Source organism: Panthera pardus, unplaced genomic scaffold, assembly GCF_024362965.1.
Source record: "Panthera pardus isolate Hobbes unplaced genomic scaffold, ASM2436296v1 HiC_scaffold_21, whole genome shotgun sequence".
NCBI lineage: Eukaryota > Metazoa > Chordata > Mammalia > Carnivora > Felidae > Panthera > Panthera pardus.
Window position 1 is genome coordinate 64,563,772 of NW_026526777.1, and position 26,548 is coordinate 64,590,319.

General features: G+C 44.1%; 2 long non-coding RNA genes across 3 annotated transcripts; one reads left to right on the forward strand and one right to left on the reverse strand.

The window, feature by feature from the left end:
• Positions 1-1,341: 1,341 nt before the first annotated feature.
• LOC109251255 (uncharacterized) lies at positions 1,342-11,752 on the reverse strand. 2 transcript variants are annotated; one of them, XR_002073425.2, is made up of 3 exons: positions 11,598-11,752; positions 10,861-10,973; positions 1,342-5,724 (listed from the first exon to the last, which is right to left on the reverse strand). It is a non-coding gene; the product is annotated as an uncharacterized LOC109251255 (long non-coding RNA). The 2 variants fall into 2 exon arrangements; XR_002073424.2 differs by lacking the exon at positions 1,342-5,724 and adding an exon at positions 9,256-9,490 and having other exon boundaries at positions 10,766-10,973.
• LOC109251248 (uncharacterized) lies at positions 8,181-24,117 on the forward strand. The gene is made up of 3 exons (XR_002073423.2): positions 8,181-8,330; positions 22,526-22,760; positions 23,882-24,117. It is a non-coding gene; the product is annotated as an uncharacterized LOC109251248 (long non-coding RNA).
• The last annotated feature ends 2,431 nt before the right edge of the window (positions 24,118-26,548 follow it).

Below are 26,548 nucleotides of genomic sequence, written 5' to 3' on the forward strand. Positions count from 1 at the left end.
GTGACCTCAGAAGCAGCGACACTTTAGGACTTGACTCCTCTTCCCAGTTTCTGGCTCTAATTGAAGTTCCTTAGAGAGAACCTGATTGTCCTCGAGTTAGGTGTTTTCACCTGGGGGAATATAGCCCTATCTGACTTCAGTGACATTTAGTAAAACAGGACTTGCTTACATAATGTGTAGGATTCAGTGTAGAATAAAAATGTAGACCCCTTTGTTACAAAAATTATTAATAGAGCATTAAACCAACTGTAGGGCCCTTTTAAACACAGGACCCAGTGTGACTGCTCAGGTTATATGCTCCTGAAGCTGGCTCTGGCTGGCGGGGGTGGTGGGGGGAGCTCACTCTTGTGGTCCAATTGTGAGGTCTGTCTTAGGTTCTCTTCTGAATTGCTCACTTGGGGGTATTGCAAGGCAAGCCCATGGAGAGGTCATGTGGCAAGTCAACCACATGAGTGAGCTTGGAAGCAGAGAAGCTACCTTCCCCCATCCCCACCCCCCCATCCCAGCAAGTCTTCAGATGATACCGCAGACCTGAATGATACTTTCAACTTCATGAGAGACATTCAGGCAAAGGCACCTATCTAATCCATACTTGGATGTCTAACATACACAAAGTATGAAATAATAGCTGTTTGTTGTTTTAAACCACAGGTGTTTGTTGTTTTTGAGGCTACTTTGTTACCCCACAAACATTAACTACTATAGTGTTATTTATTACTTTTGACCTATCGAAATGTATTATAATTTACACATGGGGGTGTTGAGTGAGTTTATTTATTATGTCATCTAGCCTTAACTAACTTCATCCTCACAGAAGCTGTCCAAGTGATTTTAAAACATTTCTGCAAAGAAACTAGAGATTGGAATTAAGGCTGATAATGCAAACAAACTCACTTCCAGAAAATGGCTCTTAAATACATTTGAAGGAAAAAAATAACAATGACTAATCAGATCCGTCAAGATGATGACCAAAAAAAAATCAACATTTTTGAAATGTGGACTTACATCCACTTGAAATTACAGCTAATCATGGTAGTACATGTATAAAAATTATAAATAAGTAAATATTCATATGTTTGTGCATACTCAAATGTACTTAACTGATGGTTTGCATGATCCAAACAGATCGGTGATGGCTGTTTCTGTGCTTGAATAGGGTTAGGGGAGAACACCAGTACCCTGTTCTGAGGTCACTTGATTACAACACCATCATCGCAAGAGAGGACAATGGTCAGGTGGCCCAGGTGCAGCCTGGGACAGCAGTTCAGAGTGAGAGGCCATTTAAAATAATCAGGAGACTAAGAAGCATTTCATGATGATAGGGACTAGTCACAGTCACACATGATGGAGATGCATTATTCTTACTTGGATATTAAAGAGAAGAGTGATTCCAAAAGACTGGAAATCCACAGGAAAACTGTAATCATACATGCAATTCACAAAATAATTTTGGTTTGGATATATAATATTCATTCAGAAAAATATCTTAAAGACCTGCGTACAGTTTTACAAATAATAGTAACATGAACCTACTGTAACCACCACCTGGGTCGAGAATTAGAATGTGGCCAGCCACCTGGAAACCTTCCAGGTACCTTCTCCAGTCATATCCCTGTCCCTCTACCCTGGAAGCCACTTTTGTTCTGACTTCTGTGATCATTCTTTTTGGGCTTTACTTGATAGTTTTACCACTTTGGCATGTCTCCATAAACAATATGGTTTGATTTTACCTGTCCTTATGACTGGAAATTTTACACAAATGGAAATCATTCCACATCGTATCCTTTTGCCTTTTATCTTTTGTTCAACACTGTTTGAGAGTCATTTGTGCTTCAAATAGCTACATCTATCTTTATTGATACACAGTCCTCATTTTATGAATATCCTACTTATTTATCCATTCTTTGTAAGAGAACATTTGGCTTATTTCCAGTTTTTAGTTATCATCAGGAATTCTGCCTTAAACATTCTGGTACATTTATCCAAGTGTACACATACATGAGTTTCTCTAGGACATATGTGATACGGAAGCACAGAGTTATAAGCTGTGCGCATCTTCAAATGGAGTGGATAACGACAATTCTTTTCCAAAGTAGTTGTACCAACTGACACCTTCCTTCCACTCCACAGTGTTTGAGACTTCTCACTATTACACACCTTATCCAATCTTGGTATTGCCAAACTTTTAAATACTTGCCAGTCTCGTGGGTATGTAGTGTTATCTCTTTTGTGGGTTTAATTTGCATTTTCCTCATTACCCATAAAATGCTTTTACACTTATGTATTGGCCATTTGGATTTCATCTTTGGTAATTTATTGGGTTTTGTCCATTTTTATATTGAATTGAGTTTCTCTTATTGATATGGGGTAGGTTTTTAAAATAGATTTTCAATTTATTGACACTTATATATTACATATTCTGTAACATAACATATTTACATCTTCTTCCAATTTACAGTCTGACCTTTTATTATTTGTATAGAATCCTTTGGTGAATACAAGTTCTTAATTTTAATGTACCCAAACTCATGTATCTTTCCTTTCTGATCTTGTTTAAGAAGACATTGCATATATTTTTTATGTGAAAATATTCTATATTGTCATCTAAAAGCTTATAGTTTCACCTTTTGCACTTAGATCTGTAGTCTACCTGGAATGCATCATTGAAAATGTCTTCCTCTCCTCATTCATCTGCCATGCATCTTTTTCATATGTCAAATGTCCACACATGTGTTTATCATTTTTCTGTTCTCTCTATTCTGCTCCATTAGTCCATCTGTCCATTCTGTGCCAAGACCATGCTGCCTTTACTACAATTTAAAACAAATCTGGTGTCTGGTAGAGCAAGTCTTTCTGCTTCATTGTTTTCTTCAGAAGAGTCAGAGATTCTTTGTATTTACATCTAAGTTTTAGAATCAACTTCTCAAATTCTACCAACACCTTGCTAGAATTTTGGCTAGGATTAAGATTACATGGAATCCATGAATCAGCTTGGGGAAACTTAGTATCCTTCCAAAATTGGGTCTTCTCATCCATGAATATGGTATATTTTTCAATTTGTTTAGGTTTTCTTTAATATCTCTCAATACAGTGTTAAAATTTTGTCTGTGCATATCTTCCATATGTTAAAAACATACTTATATTAATTGCTTCATATGTTTTACATAATTATTTACTGATTTATAGGAATACAATTGAGTTTTGTATATTGCTATTGTATCCAGCTACCTTGGAAAAATCCCTCATTAATTCTAATAATTTATCTGTAGGTTATTTTAGATGTCCTATGAACACACTGTTGTTGTTTTTCTTGCCCTTCCTTTGCACTGTCTAGGACCTCCAGTACAACATTCAATATTATAATTTTTATGCATGTATCTTACACCTTTGTGAAACTGTAAGTTCAATGAGGGATAAATCATTGTACAACAGGGGTATTCAATAAGCATTTGTTGAATGAATCATGGAATGAATGAGCTGTTCCATCATCCAGATGGCTAATCATAGCAGAAACCATAAATGGTTATGGAGGCAGGAGACAAGTTGACAAACTGGGTTAAAAATCAAAATCAGAACCAACAGTACAAAATATACTACTGGAGACCAACATGTAGGTGCAGAATACATGCATTAGCCTAGTCAAGGACCTGAGCTGGGTACAGAAAGAGGGACAATAACTGATTTTCTTGAGCTTCTGGTACAATGTAAGGCACTTAAATTCATAACTCTTCCCTAAAGAAATTGTGGGTGGGGTTTTTTTTAGTGTGTTACTGTGCTTCTACTACTTTTAGCTTAAAGCCCAAATTTGTATATTCCTTTGTATATTCTTGTCCCTGCCCACCTCTCCGACCCTGGTCTTAGAAGGGTCTAACCTCCCCACCTCCCACCTCACCATCCCTTGTTGTGTTCCACTCACTCTGACTTCTTCCCGGTTTCTAGAAAATTCCAAGCTTTCTCTAATAGTGCTTTGCCTATCTGTTCCTTCTACTTGGAACACTCTTCCCACCGTCCCTCCTCTGGCCATGCCTGTTAATTTGTCAGGTCTCTGCTCTATTGTCACTTTCTCAAGCAAGCCAACCCTCATTTTCACCATGTAGCTTAGCTACATGGTGTATACTCTTAAAGCCCCTGTACTTTTTCCTTAAAGGTTCTTACCAAAATAGCAATTTTATTCCTGTGTTATTATTTGACTAACGTCTCCTAATTACATTGTAAATTCCAAAATAGGGGTGGCTGTGTCTAGCTTGCCCACTGCTGGCTTCCCCAGCACCTGGCTAGTGTCTGACACACACATGGTGGGTAAGAGTCACTTCCTGAACTAAAACCTGTAGATCTTCACTCTTGGCTTTCCTTTATGTCACTGCCCCTCTGTCCTTTCCCTTTCTCTCTGATGCCCTCAGATGCTCCCTCCTTGTTCTCACAGCCCTGTACCCTTGATTCTATGATGCTGCTTAACCATGTGGAACCCTACGCACCTCCACCTCCAGACTGGTCTTATTAAGTTCACCTTGTACTGTCAGCCCCTGCAAGGTGTCAGGCACATAGTAGGCCCTGATATATATTAGCTTGACTAAATGAATAAATGCAAATGCATAATAAACAACGAATGAAGTGTGTATGTGCATACAAGTATTTGAGAGTCTCTTACCATGGGGCAGTCTCTTAAATGAAGATAACTAATTGCATGTTCTTTATGACAATTTAGTAATTAATCTCCCTTTGAGAGGGTCTAAGATAGAACCACCTTACACCAAATTGCAGTCAGTAGTGAATATTCTTGCAGAGAGGATCTGGGTAGCGTATGCATGTGTAGATGTGTATGTAATATAATATATATTTTTTTCTTTCTAAAAAACCTTACAAAAATAAAGAAAATGTCAAAGCCTTTTAAAGGGCGTGATCACGCTGAGTAATACAACCCTTCCTTGATTTTTGCATTATTTCAGTATGAGATGTTTTTATGGCTCTTGCTAAAAATAAAAGACATTTCAGAGTTTCTCAGTAAATGAAGCACTGTAGACTTTTTTTTCAGTTTTGTTGTTTCCCCTAAAATTAATATAATTAATTAAAATCCCATGTGAGTGTGATTTACAATCTGTGAGTCAATGAGTCACAGACTCTTATGCTAATAGGGCAGTTCAGCTTTCTGAGCTCTTTACAAAAAACTGTGCCCCAGCAAAGGGCCAAGAACAGAGGTAAGGTGACAAAGAGGCCCAGAAGGAAGGACCTCTCTAACCAGGCCATGGTATATTTATATTGTGTTTGGAATGGAGGAGTCTGAGGATGATTTGGAAAGACAACTGCTTTTATCAAGTGTAAGAAATTAGTTTAACTGAATTTAAATGCAATTACAGGAGCAGCTGGTGAAGGCTAATTTCTCTTCAGTCTGGTTTCTCAAGAACCGCACCCCCATTCTGTTCCCTGGGAAGGGATCAAGTTTCAAGCTTTACATCATTGACACCAACCTTTATAGGCTGGCCTTGGTGGAGGTCAGTGCTAGGAGCCACAGAGGACGGGGATTACCTCTCTCCTGGTGTTTACCTGAATTTGCTCCTCCCCTTTCCTTTGTAAAGAGACCCAAGGCCAGGTGCCAGTATCATGTTGACGTTACTTTGAAAGGCTCAATTTCCACTAGGGTCCATTCTGACGGGATCTCTGTCTAGATGGCACCGGGGCTGGAATCCAGGGTTTTTAGCTGCTTCTCCTGGTTCAGGATGGTGAATCCTGTGTGATGAGGAAAATCTTTGACTTCAGGAACTGAAAAGCTCTTAAATGTCATCTACCTGGGCCAGATCACTAACCTGATAGACTGAGAACAGACAGCCTGGGAGCAATATCCTGACTGCCAGTCCAGTGTTACTGGTACCAACACCCCACACTCCATAACCGCACCTCAAAAATGTCAGGCCCATTCTTTCCACACGGGAAATCCCTACCACCCCAAATCCAGCTCAGTGCACACACCGGATCCCCTCAAATGCACCAAAGTGAATACAGTGTTCGGGCCTGGATCTTCTGCCTTTGGGTCAAGGCTTTGCCGTTCTTAAGATATGGAATGTATAAACCATCTCTGTCATCTACACCCCCATATAAAGGAACTTATAAAATCATTAGTAGGAGAAGGGATTGTCACAGATAAGAGAGAGGAAAGAGAAAAGGACACTGGAAAAGGAGGTTTTGGGGAAGCTGATCAAAGGAAGAAAGAAGGTGGGCACTCTGGGTAAACACTGCAGAGGTCTCCTGGCTGGTCCTGGTCCTGCTCCTGGCTCGGATCAAGTGATCCTCCAAGTGGGGGGTTGGAGGGAGGCCCTGTGGAGTCTCACTTCCCCAAGGGTTACCTGGTTTCTAGCTCTGAACTGGTGGCCCCAGTGGGACCTGGGATTTCCTGTCTTGTGGGCAACCTCCCCAGGGGCCTCCACAGATGAGAAATGTCGTGTGAAGCTTCTGGATTTCTCTCAAGTGTCACCAGACAAGGGCATCAGCCACAGGCCGGGCGGGGCCGAGAGATGGCCAAGCTGCTCAGTGTGCCCATCCAGCCAGTGGCATCCCCCCGCGCCCCCACGTTTCCTGGAACTTTACAGACTGCCAGATGCCTTCAAGACAAAGCTGATGGGCCCCGGAACATGGCTCTCAACTCTCCCCAGCAGAGAACACTCTCCAAAACCATCACCCTGCCGGCCCCCTCTTCACTCTCATCCTGCCTTATCTATGTGTTGGTCTCCCTTCCGCTTGGGTACAAGGCCACTCCCCCATTTCACCCACCTTCCCAGATGCTCACACGTGAGCACACTGAGGCCTGTGCCTCGTGGGGCTGCAGGGACCCCCTGGGCCCTGGCCTCCTTGGAGATCTCCTCAGGCCCCTGCAGCTCACCTGTCTTCAGCATCCTCTCTCTCCCTCCTGTCACGCACACCTCCCTCTTGTCCGCATGCAGGGCACTTCCTGAGGGCTCCTCATGTGGCCCCACGTTCAGCATTATTACTGAACAGACTAACACCTATAAAGGTTGTTCACCGCAGGCCTCAAGGCAGTATGTAGGCTCCAGATACTTGAAGATGGTTTGCCAAAAACAAAAGACTGACCCCCCACAGGAGAACCAAGGCTGTTATCAAAGCCAAAGGTCCCAATCTCATTTCCTGAAGGTTTGTTGCCTACAACCTAGGATTCAGGTCAGATGAAATTATTAATTCCTTTTATGGGGGCTCGCGTGTCTTTTTTCTCTTCCATGAATTGGCGCATCACAGGGGCTTTCTCAAATTATTGGCAGGGTTTGGAGGAGAGGAGGGGCCCCCAAATGCCTGTGAACATTAATAATGTTAGTAAGATCTATTGGAGGTGGGGTCCTAACACACACAGCTCAGCGCCCACGACACACAGCTCGTGCAGCTGATGGCTCCTGCCAGGCCCTGAGAGGTAACGAGGGTGATAAAGAATGGCAGTAGATCTGTGACTCTTAATCCCCAGGAGGGACTCAGCTGTAAGGCAGACCTTACTGAAATCCTTATTTTCCTGGTTCAAACTAGCCAGCCCGGGGCCCCGGCTAGAAGAGCTTGCGGCTTCTGTCAGACAACCTGCTCACTCCTGTCTCCACACCAAACCTGCTCTATTCCAGGCTATTATTTTTATATGAAACTCTCTTCCCGATCAACTCATTTTGTTCAACCCCTGCTAACTGTCTTGCGACTCCCATCCTTCAGTGAGCCATACTGGGAAGACAGGGTATGGCGAGGGGGCAAGAGTGGGCATGGGGCGGGATGAAGTCACTGTCAGCAATGCACCTGAAGTCAGCGGGAGCTACGGCTGGTAAACGAACCTCAAGTTCAGCCCTCCAAGACCCACAGGCAGCCAGCCTTCTGCATAGGACTGGACAGGAGGAGCCCTTTAGGACCGGACAAGAAAGAGTTTTGTTTTCTGAGCATTGACTTGCAGCTCAGCCCATGTGAGGGCTGTTCACTGAGGTGTCTCGGCCAGGTGGTAGATTTCTCCTGTTGTCCTGTGACTTGGCTTGAAGCGGAAGATGACCCGTGTCACCTGGCACCCTGATAACAGAGAGCAAATTCCAGCAAAAAAGTGCCCATGCCTGGGCTGGCCATTCTTGTGCCCAGCAGGCAGCTCCCTGCCATCTGGCCACCTTAGAGGGACCACAGCCGCTCTGCTCCTCGCCCACCTGGCTTCAGCTGCCTCCCAACCCCAGTGACAGGGACAGCATCGCCAATACTAGGCACAAACCAGCCTCCGATTTACCTGCTTTCCTGCTCTGGGGACTGGGGACCAGGTCCCCTAATGCTGTTGTGCCCTAGTTTTCCACAGAGCTGATGCCCTGTCCCTTGAGGTAAGCAATCTTCCAACCTTATTTGCAAATACTGAAAATACAAAGCTCAAATGCATTTGTGGCACTCAGGGCACTAACATTTGTCAGGGGACTTCACTAGAGATTTCCTAAGGCATTAAGTGAAGAAAATAAGTACTGGATAGATGGGAATTTGGGGGCAAAGCGTGCACACATGTACATCGCGATGGCCTCTTATTCTAATATAACATTACAAAGAGGAGGTCCAGAAAGAGATCAGGTAGAGGACCCGGGCAGCAAAGAACTGTCATAATTTCACCATGTTTCTTAAAAGGCGTTTTTAAAAGTGTGGTAGCTTGTGTTACTCCTACAAATCTGAGCACTCTGTTCATTGGTTTATTTACACAGTGACTTATTTTGGGAGTACATTACAAGAATACATGTGATAAAATGTGAAAGTATAGATAGATACATGGGAAAGCATGTATGGCAGGGAAATTTTAGAATGGGAGGGGAAATCTGGCATGTGGATATATGGATTATAGGGTTACATGGATAATAGAGGTGAGCCACTAATCAAGAACAGATGATTGCTAAACACTGTCCTCTTCACTGGTGTTGGTGACATTAATCAACACCTGTATAAACAAGGTGCTGGCTCCACATGGGCTAAGACATGCTCCTGCCTTCCAAAAACTCAGGGTTTTGGCGCAAATAGAAGGGTCCTTGTCCAAATAGGGTCTTGTCACAGATTCATAGAGAAAAGAAGACTGGGGTCAGCAATGTGGGTCCACATAAGTATCCCGGTGGAGACTCACTGTGTACCTGCTGATCTGTGCTATGCTCCCCCCACTGCATGCATGTCTGGCCGGCAGCCCCACTTCTCCCTGGCTGAGGTCCATGGGGAGCCTGGCCACGCCCCCATAAAGCAGCACCCCTAAACTGCTCCTAGCCAACATGCCCTCATCCGTAAAACACTCAGCATTGGTAGCACATCTCATGGTTGGAGCCACTCCTACTTTAATGTCTAACAACTTGCTAAGTACCTGCATGGATTTATTTGTCTGATGAATTCACTTGAACACTGACCCAGAAGAAATATTCAGTGTCTGATGACAGGGGGAAGAAGGCTGAAGCCAGGGCCACATCTCCACACACGTTGGTGTTGGCATTTCTGGAAGCAGTCCCCTCATTGAAGGAAACTGTGAAGACCAGGATGGGGGAGAAGGGAAGGAAGTTTTCGCAGCTCATCATTTGGCTAACACTGTTGCACTGATGGCAAGGCTCTCTGTCTAGATCAATTCTTGTGTTCATTTGAGCAAAGTAGTACTAACACATTTTTTAATGTTTATTTATTTATTTTGAGCGAGCGAGTGAGAGACAGAGAATGTGTGTGTGCACAAGCAAGGAAGGAGCAGAGAGAGAGGAAGAGAGAGAATCCCAAGGAGGCTCCATGCTGCCAGTACAGAGCCTGACGTGGAGCTTGATCTCATGAACTGTGAGATCATGACCTGAGCTGAAATCAAGAGTTGGTCCCTTAACTGACTGAGTCACCCAGGAGCCCCAATACTAGCCCATTTTAATTCATGCATTTGATTTGTTTTTTCCAAGTAAAAAACTCTGGATTTGGTTTTGGCCCCATCTCTAGGCAATTTTGGAAAGAAACAAATTGCATTTCAGCACTAGAGTCTCACCCTGGATTCCCCTGGGTGGATCCTCACCCTGAAGCACCCAAAAGTCTCATATTGTCCACTGGATATTCAGTCTCTTCCTGTAATAGATCTTAATGGGAATCACTTATCTTTTTTCTCATCTCAAGAGTAATCCATTAAATTAGCTAAATCTGACTGCCAACTTTTATATCCAAAAATAATACAGAAAATAAAATTAAGAAAAAGTGTATACCTAAATCCAACTCTTTACTTTTCCAGCTAATATTTGATTATTTTAGACATAATTCAATGATGCTAGACTCTTTTCTAGTATTAAATTACTCATTTTTTTTCTTTTTGAGTCAAAATCCTGATGGAGAACAAGTAAATCCTAGCGCCAGCTCTGTTCCCCGAGTCTGTTACTTCAAGGCCTCTTGACATCAGGCTCTCGCTGGGAGTTCTTGTCTGTCCTTGGGTCCCACTCCAGCAGACCAGGGGTCAGTGGGTACAGGAACCAGAAATAAGGCTTTCTCATCAGAAAGAGCTGAGCTGGAATTCCAGCACAACTACCCAGTTACTGTCTTGATGTTCTCATTTGCAAAAAGAGGTTCCTAACACCTACTTCACAGGCATTTTATAAGGATTAAATAAAATAATAAATGTGAAAAGCTTAGCACGGTGTCTGGCTCACAGTAAGGATGACAGTCATCACCACCATGATGTCCTCCTTATCATCATTGTCACAGCCATCACTGATTCTTACAACTAATTCAAAAACAAGCCACACATTTCCTTTAAATCTCTGATTCCCAGTGGAGGGCTGACCTTGTGGAAAGGTGGTGGGATTTGGGTCCATCCTAGCTGTTAGCTCTGGGTCTGCCATCTTGGACAGCCTGCTTAGCCTCTCTGGGTCCTCTCACCTCGTCTGTCCAGTAGGGATGACAGCTGCTGGGAGGGTTGGCGTGGGGGTGTGTACAATGCATCCAGGTCCATTAAAGATTGGCTTTCTGCACCTTCATCCTTTCTTCTTTCACTGTAACGAAATATTAGAAGAAATCACACCCACATGAGATGCCACACATCTACCTAAAAGCCTTGTAATAGCATAGGCAAAATATTTAGTCTCATTTCATCAGATTCTATTCTCTTTGGGCTCTGCTTACAATGGGTATTAATCACTTAATCATACAAGCTAATTTATACTCATCTGTTAATCAGTTAATGGCTCTTCCATAAGCATTTACATAATGTTTTTAGCCAGAAAAAAAAATGCAGTCTCCCAAAGGCTCCTAGGAAGTGTCCCTGTGGTGAGCCTACCCTGCCCGGTGACAGGGACTACCTTCATGTGGAGAATCTTCCATAATCACCCAACGGCAGCCCATCCTGCCTGTGCCTGAGCCTGAGCCTGAGCCTGGGTCTGCTTGACTTGACAAGATCCCCATTTGTTTGCATGGGTCTGTTTAAATGCTTGCCCTCTGATGGCTACGTTTCTTCACACACCCAGATGCACAGTACAATACCTGCCCCCTCTTGTTAGAGTGAATGCACAGCTGGGATTGTGTCTTATTAGCAGGCTGGGGCTGGGTAAGGGGGCAGCAAGGAAGAAGGAAACTTATATCTTGGAAGCTGGCCACTTCTGTGTATAACAAATACAAACCGGAACCGGGTGACACTTGGGACCATCAGCATAAGCCAAGATAGAAGTCACTCTTGCAAGGAGTCTGTGTTCCTGGTAGAACGACACCAACAATCAAAGTTAAGTGAGTTCTTGCCATTGTACATTAAGACCAGAACATTGGAGAAAATGCCTCTTCAAGACTCAGGGTGCCCACTGTTGCACCATTTGGTTGTATAAACTTGTCACTATCTGCACCTGGGTGGCAGCTCAGCTGTGGTCAGTCCCTGGGGGGAGGATATTAACCCTTTTGGTGACAGAGGCTGGCTCAGCTTATTTTGCAACCATCTCAGTTTCTGGAAACAAGCCACATCATGTCTTGAAGGTGGAGAGTGGATGGAATCTGAAAGAAGGTAGGTCACAGACCGGCAGAGAGTGCAAGGAATGATTGACAAGAACCGTAAGTGAGTCTCTGAGAGGTTGTGTGACTTTGCTTATATTAAAACATAAACTGTGGTTTGGATGGGGCTCAGACATTTGGCTACAGCACACATTTGGAAAACGCATCAGCCAGAGCAGCCACGGCACCTAATACGCATCTTTGTTTGAGTAATGCTGATGGGAAGTGACTCAGCAAAGGCTATAAAATGGGTTGCATTGGGAAAACCAAAGACTTCTGCTCCCAGGTCAGATCCTGAAGGCTAAATCCAGAGTTTCACTTTGTTCTTGGATTTGCTGCTGCTGCCTCCACTGGGGCCACCAGATAGCCAAGGGCCTGGGATGGTCTCCAGTCGTCTCCAGCACCCTGGCTTGGGAAGCAGGCTTTGAGTCCAAGGGTGGACATCTCTGTGGCTAGCCATCTGGTTAATGCTCATCACGCCCGTGTGGGACGCCAACAGGGAACAGACTTAGGACAGAATCAATAATCTGGCAAGGAGGAGGAAGTTCACAGCTTCACAGACGAGCTCCTGAGCATTAATTAATTTATTCATTAATTCAATAATAATTCATTAAGGGCATATTATATGACAAGCAATGTGAAGACATAGAGTGATGGTACCATTATAAAGATATATAAAGACATACCCTCTTCCTGTCTTTAGGAAGCCCATACTGGGGGAGCAAGACAACCACACAGACGTGTAATCAGAATACAACCTTATTAAATAGAGTTTTTGTAATGTGTACAGAGTGTTACAGGACTATAAAGGAATATGCAATTATCTGAGGAATTCCATTAAAGCTTCACAGAGGAAACGGCATGAGGGCTGCAGCTCAAAAGGTGACTGGGAATTTCTACAGACACGGGAAAAGGAGAAAGTAGCAGACTTTAAAATCAGGCAGACCTATCCGCTAGCCCTAGATCTACTTGTGCAATGCTGACTTCAGTATTTAGTCTCTGTTTCTCCATCTGCAAGATGGAAATAATAAGCCTATCTTGCAGAATTTTACAAGAATTGGAGATCATCTGTATTCAAAGAAGTCATGGCTTTAGCACATTAACCAGCTGGGTCTTGAAAGAGGACATTTTATATAGCTGGTATACCATGAGTAAAAACAGAGACATGTGGAAAGAAACAGTACATTTTGCCAACAGGAGGCAGTTTACCACATCGGGAAAGTAGGCCTGGGAGGAGGAAATAACAGATGACGCCAGACAGATGATTGGGGTTCATTTATGATGAGCCAGGACTGTCTTAGGTGAAGAAGAGCCAGGGTCATTCAGGCTTGCCCACGACCGCTCTGCCCAAGGGCTCACTGCGAGTCTGCTTCACGGGTGGCTTCCGCCCAGTCTTCCTGGTTCTTCCTCCTCCCCACGCCTCCTCCGTCCATCATACTCTGACAGTCCCCACGCCATGCCCACGGCTCTATCCTCAGCATCGCCATATGCCATTCCTCCTAATTCTTTAGCAGTCACGTCTATTTAGAGCTGTATTGAAAGTCATTTCTATCACTTCTCCCGCAGGTGCATTCTAAGAATACCCAACAACAAAAATCCAAACAGGCAAACAAAGAAATGACAGAAAGATCTTGATGACACCGAGAATTCATTGCCCTCTAGACTTTGCTTTCTTCAAGAGTTAGTTGGAAAGAATAATATAACCAACTTTGTGGGATTAAATGAGATAATTCCGTGAAGTGCAAAGTAAATCCTTATCAGCTTATTAGCTGCTATTATTATGATTGTTCCTAGCTTTATAAAATAGGTAACCATTCAATACATTGGAGTGCTTACTATGTGCAGAGAATCAAAACATTCCTTTACAAACATATAATTCACCTACAACTTTTTGGGCAGATATACTCTGCAGAGAAGAAAGCACAAGCATATGGGAGCAGTATAATTTAATCACCACCTAATTAGCCAGACTATTTAAAATCGGCCTTACAATGATGATGAAAACATTCTCACTTCTAAATGCCGGAAGCTGCGTCTTCCTGTAATTCTCTCCCTGGAAAACTGCGCACTGAGGGGCTCTTGGCTCAGTGTGGACGCTTCCTCTCCATCACATTCAGACCTCACTGAGTCTAGTCATTTCCTTGCTTTGTCATTAGAGGAGGCCAGGATGGCCTCTGTTATCTTTCCTCATTTTCTTGATGTTTCTCCTAGTGGTGATTGTCCTTTGTGTGGGAGGATGTGCTTGAGATAGTGATAATAGGACCCAATATTTATTAAGACTTGCTACATGGTGGGGGCGCCTGGGTGGCTCAGTCGGTTGAGCGTCTGACTTTGGCTCAGGTCATAACCCACAGTTTGTGGGTTCAAGCCCCGCATTAGGTTCTGTGCTGACAGCTCGGGGCCTGGAGCCTGCTTTGGATTCTGTGTCTCCCTCTCTCTCTCTGCCCCTCCCCTGCTCATGCTCTCTCTCTCTCAAAATTAAATAAACATTAAAAAATTAAAAAAAAAAAGACTTACTACACGGCAGAGGCCATGTAAGCATTTCACTTTTGTTTTTCTTGAGAGAAAGTGAGTGACATGAGACAGAAGGAGAGAGAGACAGAGACAGAGAGATAGAGAGAGAGAGAGAGAAAGAGAGAATCTTAAGCAGACTCCATGCTCAGCATGGAGCCCAATGAGGGGCTCAATTTCACGACCATGAGATCATGACCTGAGCCGAAATCAAGAGTCAGAATCTTAACGGATAAGCCACTCAGGTGTCCTCAAACATTTCACATTAACCCTCCCATAGCCCTATGAGATTAACACCATGAGTATCTCCATTTTCTAGAAGCCAAGGCTCCAAAGGGTTAAATAACCTGCCCAAAGTCTCTCAGCTGGTAGGTAGTGCAGCCAATATCCACCCCCAGGCAGTCTGCTTCCAGCTTCCCTAAGAGTCAGAAAATCCAAAAGCAGTAGAAACCTTTGGGCTAAGAAGAGGCAGTTGCTGTGAGCGAACCCAATTCTTAACTCTTGTTTCCCAATTAACCCAAAGCTTCTCTTACAGAGTTTAGAGAAACCCTGTTTTCAGACTGTCCAGTGATGAAATTATGAACACCCAAGCCAGGTAAATAAATGTCCAATGGAAGGTTTCTCTGAACAGCTAATTATAAAAAAAAAAAAAAATCTGTTATGACAGAAAAGCCCAGAGAAACTTAGAACAGAGTAAGAGGCTACAGTGTTCAAAGAATCAATCAAAAAGGAAAAACACTGTAAATACGGAGAAAGCCCACAAACCGAGACCAAAGTACAAGATGCTCAGCCGGAATGTTCTACAGAGGATTAAAGCGTTTAACAGACAACTGGACTAGATGATTTTAAAAGATCTTTCTAAACCCAGAGATGCCATTATTCAATCAGGAATGTAATTTTTTTTAAGTTCCCAGTGTTCATGTTTTTAATCTCGTGGACTAATTCATAGCAGGTCAGCGTAAGTTTGGTGCTGCCATTGCCTCCAAACATTTCCACATCCAAATTCCACTGTGCACACCAAACCCCACGTGTTGGCTCCACTGACCCCTTCTTTCCATGCACCTTATCTCGGTTAATGGTATCACCATTGCCAGTCACCCCGACCTGGTGCTCAGAGTCTTCCTTGACTCCTCCTATACCCTCAGGCTCCACATCCAACTGGTCAACAAGCACGATCAGCATCTAAAGTTTCTTCCCTAGCTGTCCTCTCCTACCCCACCATGGCCCTGTTGGTGCAAGTAAGTCATACTACAGTACCTACTGTGGACTAAAGACACAAAGATGAAAGTCATGGTCCTTCTCCTCAAAGAGCTCACAGCCTGGTAAAGGAGACAGGCTCATACACAGAACTCAAGACCCAGGCAAGAGGCATACAGGAGGTACAGTAAATGATACAACAGATCAATATGTATCAAGCATCTTGTTACCTCACCTGGTCACAAAAGGCTCTTAGTCCACATGCCTTGTCTCCTCATCCTGTCCATTACTCACACTGCCAGCCCAACAATCCCCTCCTTTGGTGTCACTTGATGCTCAGAAGCATAAGGGCACCTGGGTGGCTCAGTAGGTTGAGCATCCAACTCTTGATTTTGGCTCAGGTCATGATCTCACAGTTTTGTGAGTTCAAGCCCCCCATCAGGCTTTGCACACTGACCTCAAGGAGGCTGCTTGAGATTCTCTCTCCCTCTCTTTTTGCCCCTCCCCCACTAGTGCTCTCTCTGTCTCTCTCAAAATAAACAAATAAACTTAAAAAAGAAAAAGAAGAAGAAGAAACGTTGGATGGCTGCACTTGTCCAGGTATGTGAAGGGCAGATTTCTGCGCCTTATGCTGAATATAACCTACAGCAGAAGTGACGGGTGCTTATGAGCTTGTTCAGAGACGTTTCCGGAGTAAGATGAGCCCCCGGGAAAACAGTGGCATTATATGATTGGCAAGAGGACTAATACCAGACTCAAAAAGAATATTCACAGAGGTGGGAGGAAACCAGGAAAGAGAAAGACAGGGAAGATAGAGTGACAAGAAGTTGAAAACAGTCAGTGGCAATGAATGTTGCTGAAATTTAAGCCAGAAGAGAACTAAAAGCCAGCTACTGGTTGCCTACTGGTTTTGCAAAAGCTACATCTTTCCATTGATTGGATCAGATATCAGGCTTCATGGGTTTGTGATTTGATTATGAGGTACAGGAGGGCTGCAAGGATCCCTGTATCCCCTTTTAACATGACTGGGAGTGAAAAAGATGTATTTAAAGCATTCCATCCTATATTCAATTTATTTAAGCCCAGCATGTTGGTTTTTTCTTTTTCTTTTTTTTTTCTTTTTTTGAGAGAGAGGGAGAGTGAGGGGGATGGGGCAGAGAGAATGGGAGAGAGAGAATACCAAGCAGGCTCCATGCTTAGCATGCAGAGCCCAACATGGGGCTCAAGCCCACAACCATGGCATCATGACCTGAGCCAATATCAAGAGGGAGACGCTTAATGGACTAAGCCACCCAGGCGCCCCCAACGACTTGGTTTTAACTGCTGAGAGCAGAGACCATCTTGTTTCTCTTCATATCCTTATCCCATGGTAACCAGCAAAGTGTTTGATGCATGTTTGTTTGTTTGTTTGTTTAGGGCAATGGTAATTTTCCTGTAATTAGTTCTTAACTAAAATATTTGAGGGTGCGTGGAAATGGTTGCTTCCACCAATGGTTTCAAACATTGTTCATTGGGTTTTTTGTTCTATTGATTTGCATTCTCTCTAGAGAGGCAACTAGCTGAGTAGGCAAAAATAAACTTTCAGAGATCACATTTGAGTAATCACAAATTCTGAACTTATATTGGCCCAAATTAAGATTTATTTTCATAATTTTGACAGCTCTGAATTTGCAGTGTAAGTCAACAAGAAAACAGGACTTACATTGCCCCCATAACCACCAAACGATTTATAAACAACTTGGATGGAAGCTTCTATGATGTAAAGCAAATCTGCACCAGTATGCCACATCGGGTCAGATGGTGGGACTCACTTTACATTCACCCTATTTCCTGGATGGACAGTGCCTGATCCTAAATGTTCCCTTTATTTCTATTTTTATTTTTTAAATGTTTTATTTATTTGTGAGAGAGAGGGGGGCAGAGAGAGAGAAGGGGGCAGGGGATCCGAAGTGGGCTCTGTGCTGACAGCAGCAAGCCTGACGTGGGGCTCGAACTCACGAACTATGAGATCATGACCTGAGCTGAAGTCAGATGCTCAACCGACTGAGCCACTGAGGCGCCCCCAAAATGTTCTCTTTTTTAAAAAAAACTGACTTAGTATGCAGGTACTAGGGTTCTGATGTTTCTGAACACACTGGATTCTGAGCCACCCCAATGGCTCCGCACACAAGGTCATTTACAACATGTAGCAGTAACACGATTGCACACGATTTACAGAGGAAATAATCATTTGCTATGAAATTATCAAAAGCTTCCCTTCTGGCCATCCTGAGAGCAGTTCTCCAACAGTTTTCCCTTAGGTTAGCCCCAGAATATTCTGGAAGTCTATTTATTTATAATCCTGGCACTGACCTCCTATGTCTGTGAGGTCTTTACCAAATCCAAGCGGGTGGACAAGCACTGATTCCCTGTCGCTGGCCTCACCTTGCCAGGTTCTCCCAACACCTCCTAAGCCTTTTCAAACAGAGGGCTCACCCAGCCTGCCCAGGGCCAGGGTCCATCAAGCCTTATCTGCTCTGTTGAGAGTTGGCATCCCACGGCTCCTGGCCCAGCCTGCAGCAACAGCGGTTCAGCAGTGGCCCTCACACCAGGAGCCTGTGCACACAGGCATCTCCCTGGGGCCCGGGGGAAACAGACAGAAAACCCTCATTGAAACACTGGCTCAGCAAGTTCCATTATTCATGGACAGAGAGAAAGCAATGGCGCCAAAGTTAGGCACCCCGTGTCCTGACGGCCAACATGGGGAACAAGTGGGGGTTCAAACCACAGTGCACTCAACCTTCTCTGGGCGTTAGAGGAGGTCCTAAAGCACTTCTGTGTCCCCATAACGTGGGATCTGCATACCTACAGCTGACAGAAAGGTAGGTCGACACGTCTCTTTTATGTTACAAATACCACCTTGACATTCTGAAAACATGAGTAAGCCACCTACTAAAAGCACATCAGCACACACACTTGCAAAGTCAAACTCCTTCCTTAACCAAATGGCCTTGAGAAGAGATGTGTAAAGAGACATAAGATCCATGCTTAGCCTCTTGAGGGGGTGCTGGATTTTTAATTGACATATAAAAAAGGTAATTGCTTGAATCCACTGTAAACCTGAAGAGGCTTGATCCTGCTTCCTCCCAGCCAAAGAGTCCGTTGGTAATTTTTTCTCTTGTTCATCACAACAGGCGCTGTATCCAAGACATTGCCCAACTCAAATCCGGTAATTCCCTCCAAGACCATCATAACCTTCCAAAATAAGCTTGTTCGTTTAAAATAGCCTTGTCAATAGCACTCACCAACTCAGAGCAAATAATGATTTATACCTGAAAAAAAAAAAGGGAAAACTGTCAGCCTCTGGCTCATCCTAGAGGAAAGAATGATGAATTCACAGGCTACTGTTTCAGTAATTTTTACTTTAAAATGTAAATTGTATTTTTTTGTTGTTGTTACAAGAATGACACATGAGCATTATGGAAAATTTAGAAAGACCACTAACCAAAAAAAAAAAAAATAGTAGTCAATTAATTAGACGAACTATAATCCCACAGTGGAGATATAACCTCTGGTATTTTGGCTTATACTCTTCCAGATCTATCTCTTTTTCTTTTTCTTTTTCTTTTTCTTTTTCTTTTTCTTTTTCTTTTTCTTTTTCTTTTTCTTTTTCTTTTTCTTTTTCTCTTTCTCTTTCTTTCTTTCTTTCTTTCTTTCTTTCTTTCTTTCTTTCTTTCTGTCTTTCTTTCTCAAGTCCATCCTCCATGGCATCATGATGCTCACAGTCCTTATTTGTGAGGCCATTGTAGAAGATGAAATCTGTGTCAAGAAATAACTATGAACACACTGGATACTTTTAGCCACTGAAACCCAACAAGCCTCTTGGAGTGCTAGGTCAGGCTCAGTAGGTTCAAACCACAAGAGCTGGCTTCATTGATTGGGTGTTCGGCCACATTTTCATGTCATAGAGTGGCTCTCAGCACTGGGCGGGAGCAGCGACCCGGGGGGAGCCAAGAGGGCTTACTGTAAGTCAACATGTTTGTTGATCCTGGACCAGTGGGCTGAGCCGGAGGACAGGGAGAGCCCTGCAGGGCAGACAGACAAAGAGCAGGGAGACGGAGCTAGAACATGGAGGGGCAAGCACTGTCTGCTCTCTTCTCTGGGGGAGAGAGAGGCCCTGGGATTCTTTCCATCTGCAGAGACTGCAGTGGTCAATGCCCCCATGGCCTGTGGGGCTTTGGGTATATGTCACAAGAGGGTCCTCTCCCCAGTGGGAAAATTGTTTATTTGGCATCTGACCAAAGGCATTAGGGCTCCTTTGAGAAACATTTGATCGGGGCCCAGAATTTTCATGTACGCTATGGAGAAAGGAGGTCAATTTAAAGAAAATTTAGATAGAACAAGAGCCACAACAAAGCAGCCTCTTTAAGGGGCAAAGGCAGGGATGCGATGTTTCTAGGGCAGGGACACTGACCCCGTTCCCATTCTAGGAAAGGGACACTGACCCCATTGAAATAAACAAAAAAAGCTCCTCAAAGAGGCTCACCAAACCCAGGCAGTCACGAGCGGGAAAGAGGTCCTCACGCCTCTGCAGTCTGGCCAGGGACCAAAGTCTCCATCAGCCTTGACACAATCAGTTCTCTTAATATGGGGAGGCCCTGGGATCACAGCAAGCTCCCCTGGGCAGCTGATTTGCCTTCAGTGATCTGCCAAGGCCTGTACAAGTGCTGTTTCCACCAGAGCTGGAAAGTGTCGATATATTGCGGGGCAGGGAGGACCTCATGTTTCCCGAGCTCTTGCTAACAACAGAGTAGTCCACGTTTCCTCACTTACCCCTTACAGTCACCCTAAGATGCTCAGTACTCTTGTTCCCACCTTGCAGATGAGAACACTGAGGCTCCGATCATGGGAGGGATCTGCCCCGGGTCCCACAGCAAAGTGACAGAGCGGGCATCCAAAGCCCCTGCACACTGGTGCCAGAACTCATGTCCTTGACCTTCTATGCCGTTCTGATCTCAGTCCCCTTCAGAGTGTTTCTTTCTTCTATCCCACTGACTTCCTCCTTTTTATGAGAAGAATGGAGAGTCTTTATAGGTGACGATAATGAACGCGAGAGCTTAGTTTTTCATAGACCTCTACCTCCTGCAGGAAAGGATCAGAAGTCAGCACAGTGGTGATGTTTTGTATTCCTCTGCCGTAGCTTAATTACGGGAGCGCGTTGTGCCGTGATTACTTAATACATTTAACATCTAATAATTATCCAACACGTAGCCAGTATTCCAAGACAGACGCATCCGGAGAATCAAGAACGAAAAGGCAGGAAGGAGAAAGGGAGGAGTAGATGAGGCGTTAAGGAGTAGACAAGGTTTGAGGGGGAAGATGAGGTTTGCTGCCCTGTGCGTTCTTAGTGTGGCTGCAATGGCCAAGGCACTGCGGCGAACGCTGATTCCCTTCCAATAAGAGCAGCGCTGTTCCCTGGGCAGGGAGCTGGCCGCTGAGCACACTGGGGGAGCCCTGTCCGCAGGACACAGATTCCGCTTGCGGTTTTCCAAGGGAGGGACCGATGGCCCCCGGCCATCTGTGCTCTCTGCCGGACCCCACAAGGTTTGACCGTGACAGCTGAGGGGGGGCTAGGATTGCAGCCGTGAGCACACTGGAAAAAAACAGCTGCTGCGGGTCCTTTGCTCGCTGGCCTGCGCTCCGCTGGCGAGTGGGACATTACGGCCTTTGTTATTCACGAAGCATTTGGAATCTCTGTCCATTTAAGGAAGGAAGCCGCGGGGTAATCCAGCCCTGGCTGTGCCATTGACGAGTGACTCACTCATTTCTGCCACGTGAACTGTGGATGAACCCGGGCCGCCGGGGCTCAGGCCCTTCCTCGGACGTGGTCGACAGCCTGCACTTGATTAAACTTAATGGATTCCTGAGGCATACGTGCGCTCTATATATTAAGTCAAATTAAGCCCTGTGCACCATAAACCATGCTTTCTGTTTGTTTTGATAACATTAGAGAGTTGGGAAGGAAAAGAGCAGGTTTAGGATAAGAGCAAGAGCCCGGCCACATTGGTTTATCCCAAAGGGAATCCAAGCCAGCGCGGGCCCCCCCCCCCCCCCACCGGGGGCGGTGGGGGCGGCGGGGGGGTGCGGGGGCAAGGCTTGGGGGTGGGGGCTTCAGCTGGTGGGCCGCCTGGACCAGGAAGGGCTGAGGGTGCAGTGCAGAGTGGAGCTCGGTCCTTGGAGAGGGGAAGCCGTGGATTTGGATTCCATCCCTGCCCTACCGCTAATGAGCCGTGTATCCCTGGGCAGCTAATGCCTCCTGCTCTTAGCTTTTTCATCTGTGGAATGGCCTGTCTCGGCTTCAGAAGGCTGGCAGGAGGGTAACATTGGCCAAGGGTTTATCAGAGTGCAGGGTGCACCGCGAACATTAAGAAAGGCAGGCATATACATACAGGTACACCTGCATATATGTGTATACCTGTGCATGTATACATGCTTAATGTAAATATCAGGCTATCTAGGTATATACGTATACCTAGATAGTGTACTTATCGGCCTGTATAGAGACAGATCAGCCCATGTCGATACAGACACAGACATAGATAATGCACGTCTCGACACATAGAGATAGAGATATATACATACACATACATAAAGTATCTACTGGCGTATATGGGTATATGGATGAGGTAGCAGGGAGCCTGGGCAGGGTCGGCAGAGGGGACGGTATGGCAGAGGAGGGGGTGACCCCAAGGCCCGCACCTACCTGAGCCATGAATAGAGCCCCTCCTCGGGGCTGCTGGGGTAGGAAGCCGACATTTATCAGGTGACCCCTTATTGGAGAAGTGATGTCCTCTCATGTGGTTTTTGCTGTTTCTAAAAACAGAAAGCAGAGGCTGTAACCGTGGCCAAGATCGTTCAGGGGAGACTCCTTTGGGAACCAGTAGCTGACGCGCAGCAAGTGACGCCCTCTGGCCGGAGGGAAGAAGAAGCTCAGGGGCCAGTCGGGAGCTGGGGACAGACGCCTGCCTCCCTGGGCCTTGCATCCGTGACCCTGGAGTTAGGTTCCCAGGCCCCCAGGAGGGAAGCAGCTTGGGTCTAAGCCGGCAAAGGAAAAAGGGGTAAGTTTTTCCCGGCAAATCGCTCTGTCCTGACAGAGCCGCCAGCAGCCTCGTCCCCCAACCCAGCATGTGACATGGCTCTCTGTGCACCAGTCGTTCTGCTTCTCCGCCCACTTTCACTTCTCCTCTGTCCTTATCTTGGCCTCCCCTCTGGAGGAGCGGGTCCGGAGCACCATGCCTGCAAGGCAGGGACAGGATGGAGCATTTGTGGTGCCTCTGCTCCAACCGTGGAAGGGACTTTAGGCCCCTGAGTCCAGCGAGTCTCAGGGTCCTCACCGTGGGGACAAGTGTACCAGCTCTGCGAGGACCCAGTGAGGTCACGTGTGTGGTGGGGGACGCAGGCTTTGGAAACGAACACAACACTTCTCACACGTACCTCTTTCAGGGACTTGCACCCCCAGGGACTCTGACAAGCTGGCTCATGTCCTTGCCACCACCACTAGAGCACTATGAGAGCACACAAAAGCTGTACGCTATGGCCTGGCTTGTGCCTCCCCCAAATTCACATTTTGAAGTCCTCATCCCCAAAGTGATGGTTTTGGACGAGGGGCCTCTCGGAGGCAATTAGGTTTCCAGGGAGTCATGAGGAAGGGGCCCTCGCGATGAGCTTAGTGTCCTTTGTAGAAGAGACACCGGAGAGCTGGCATTGTCTCTCTCCCTACCACGTGAGGACTCGGTGAGAAGGCTTCCACACACCAGGAAGAAGGCTTTCACCAGAGCTCGACCAGGTTTGCAGTTTGATCTTGGACTTCCGGCCTCCAGAAGTGTGAGAAGAGGACACACTTGTGTCCTATCAGCCACCCGGCCTGTGGCGTTTTGCTGGGGCAGTCGGAGCTGAGTGGGACACACACATCTCAGGCTTACAACACTGACAGCAGGCTAGGTGGATCCCTACCCAGCCGCGGGGCCATGACACCAGTGGGCCAGGGGCTCTAGTTAGCACAGGATGAAAACTGAGCTTTCCAAAAAGTTTTCAAAAGCAATTTGGTTTTCCTTTGGTTTTTGAATGTGAATGATTCCAAAAAGATGGTGGGTTTAAATGTGGGACGGATATTGGTAGAAAGAATGTACAATAATACATGTTCTTACATAATGTAAAAGTGACTGTCATACATTTTCAGAGCACGTGGGCAGGTACAGGTGGGAGAGAAGTGTGGGGAGCAGCACAGAATGTCACAGCTCCACGAGACGGAAAATGATGGCACCCGGGCACACTGAGACATCGGTACATTCACGCTCACCCTCCTTCACATCTAGTGAACAGATATTTCACAGCGAAGACGTTAATCTCCTTCTGGTCAATAGTTCTCAGCCAAATGATCAAAATAAAATACATCACTCATCGCAAGAAAAAAAACCATAACTATTTGTGGTGATGGATGTTAACCAGATTTATTGAGGTTATCATTTCAGAATACATACAAATACCAAATCGTTATGCTGCACACCTGAAACTGAAAGCATGTTCTGTGTCAATTATACCTCAATACGTTCAGACACACACACACATGCATACACACATGAATACATATACACATGCATACACACATACAGACGTATACACATGCAGACATATGCATGCATGTATACATACACACATACATATATACATACACACATGCATATATATGCACACATGCATGCATACATACACACGCATACATATAGAAATACACACGCATATACACATATGCACATGCATATATACATACATATGCATACATATGGACATACACACATGCATATATACATACACACATGCATATGGACATACACACATGCATATATACATACACACATACATATATACATATACACATGCATATATACATATACACATGCATATATACACACAATGCATGTATACATACACACATACATATATACATACACACATGCATATACACATGCATATATACGCACACATGCATGCATAAATACACACACATACATATAGAAACACACACGTGCATATACACATACACACATGAATATATACATACATACACATACATATATACATACACACATACATATATACATACACATATGCATATACACACATGCATATATACGCACACATGCATGCATACATACACATGCATACATATAGAAATACACACACGCATATACACATACACACATGCATATATACATACACACATGAATATATACACACATACATATATACATATACACATGCATATATACATACACACATACATATATACATATACACATGCATATATACGCACAATGCATGTATAAATACACACATACATATATACATACACAAATGCATATATACATACACATATGCAAATACACCCACGCATATATACGCACACATGCATGCATACATGCACACATGCATATATACATACACACATATACACATACACACATGCATATATACACATATATGCATATATATATACACACACCTGCATATATACATACACACACGCATATACACATACACACGCATACATATATACATACACATACATATACGCACACATGCATATATACATACATACATATAAACATATACATATGCATATACACACATGCATATATACGCACACATGCATTTATACATACACACACATACATATGGACATACACACATGCATATACACACACGCATACACACATGCATATATACATACATATGCATACATATATACATACACACATGCATATATACAAACACACATATATACATACACACATGCATATATACATACACATATGCATATACACCCATGCATATATACGCACACATGCATGCATACATACACACACATACATATATATACACACACGCATATACACATACACACATGCATATATACATACACACATGCATACATACACACATGCGTATATACATACACACATGCGTATATACATACACACATGCATATACACCCATGCATGTATACACACATGCATGCATACATATACACACATGCATGCATACATACACACATGCATATATACATACACACATATGCATATACACATACACATACATATATACGTGTACACACATGCATATACACATACACACATGCATATATACATACACATATGCATATATAAGCACACATGCATGTATGCATACACACGCATGCATATATACATAAACACACATACATATATACATACACACGTGCATATATACTTACACACATGCATATACACACATGCATATACACGCACACATGCATGTATACATACACACATACATATAGACATACACACACGCATGTATACATACACGCATACATATAGACATACGCACACGCATATACACATGCACACATGCATATATACATACGCACATACATATATACATACACATATTCATATATGCACACATGCATGTATACATACACACATGCATATATGCATACACACATACATATATACATACACACATTCATATATACATACACACATTCATATATATGCACACATGCATGTATACATACATGCATGCATATATACATACACACGCATACATATATATACACATGCATATATACATACACACATGCATATACACACATGTATATATACATACACATGCATACCATTATACATACACACGCATATACACATACACACATGCATATATACATACACACACATATACACATACACACATGCATATACACAACACATGCATATATACATACACATACATATATATACATATGCATATATACATAAACACATCCATATATACATACACATATGCATATATACGCTCACATGCA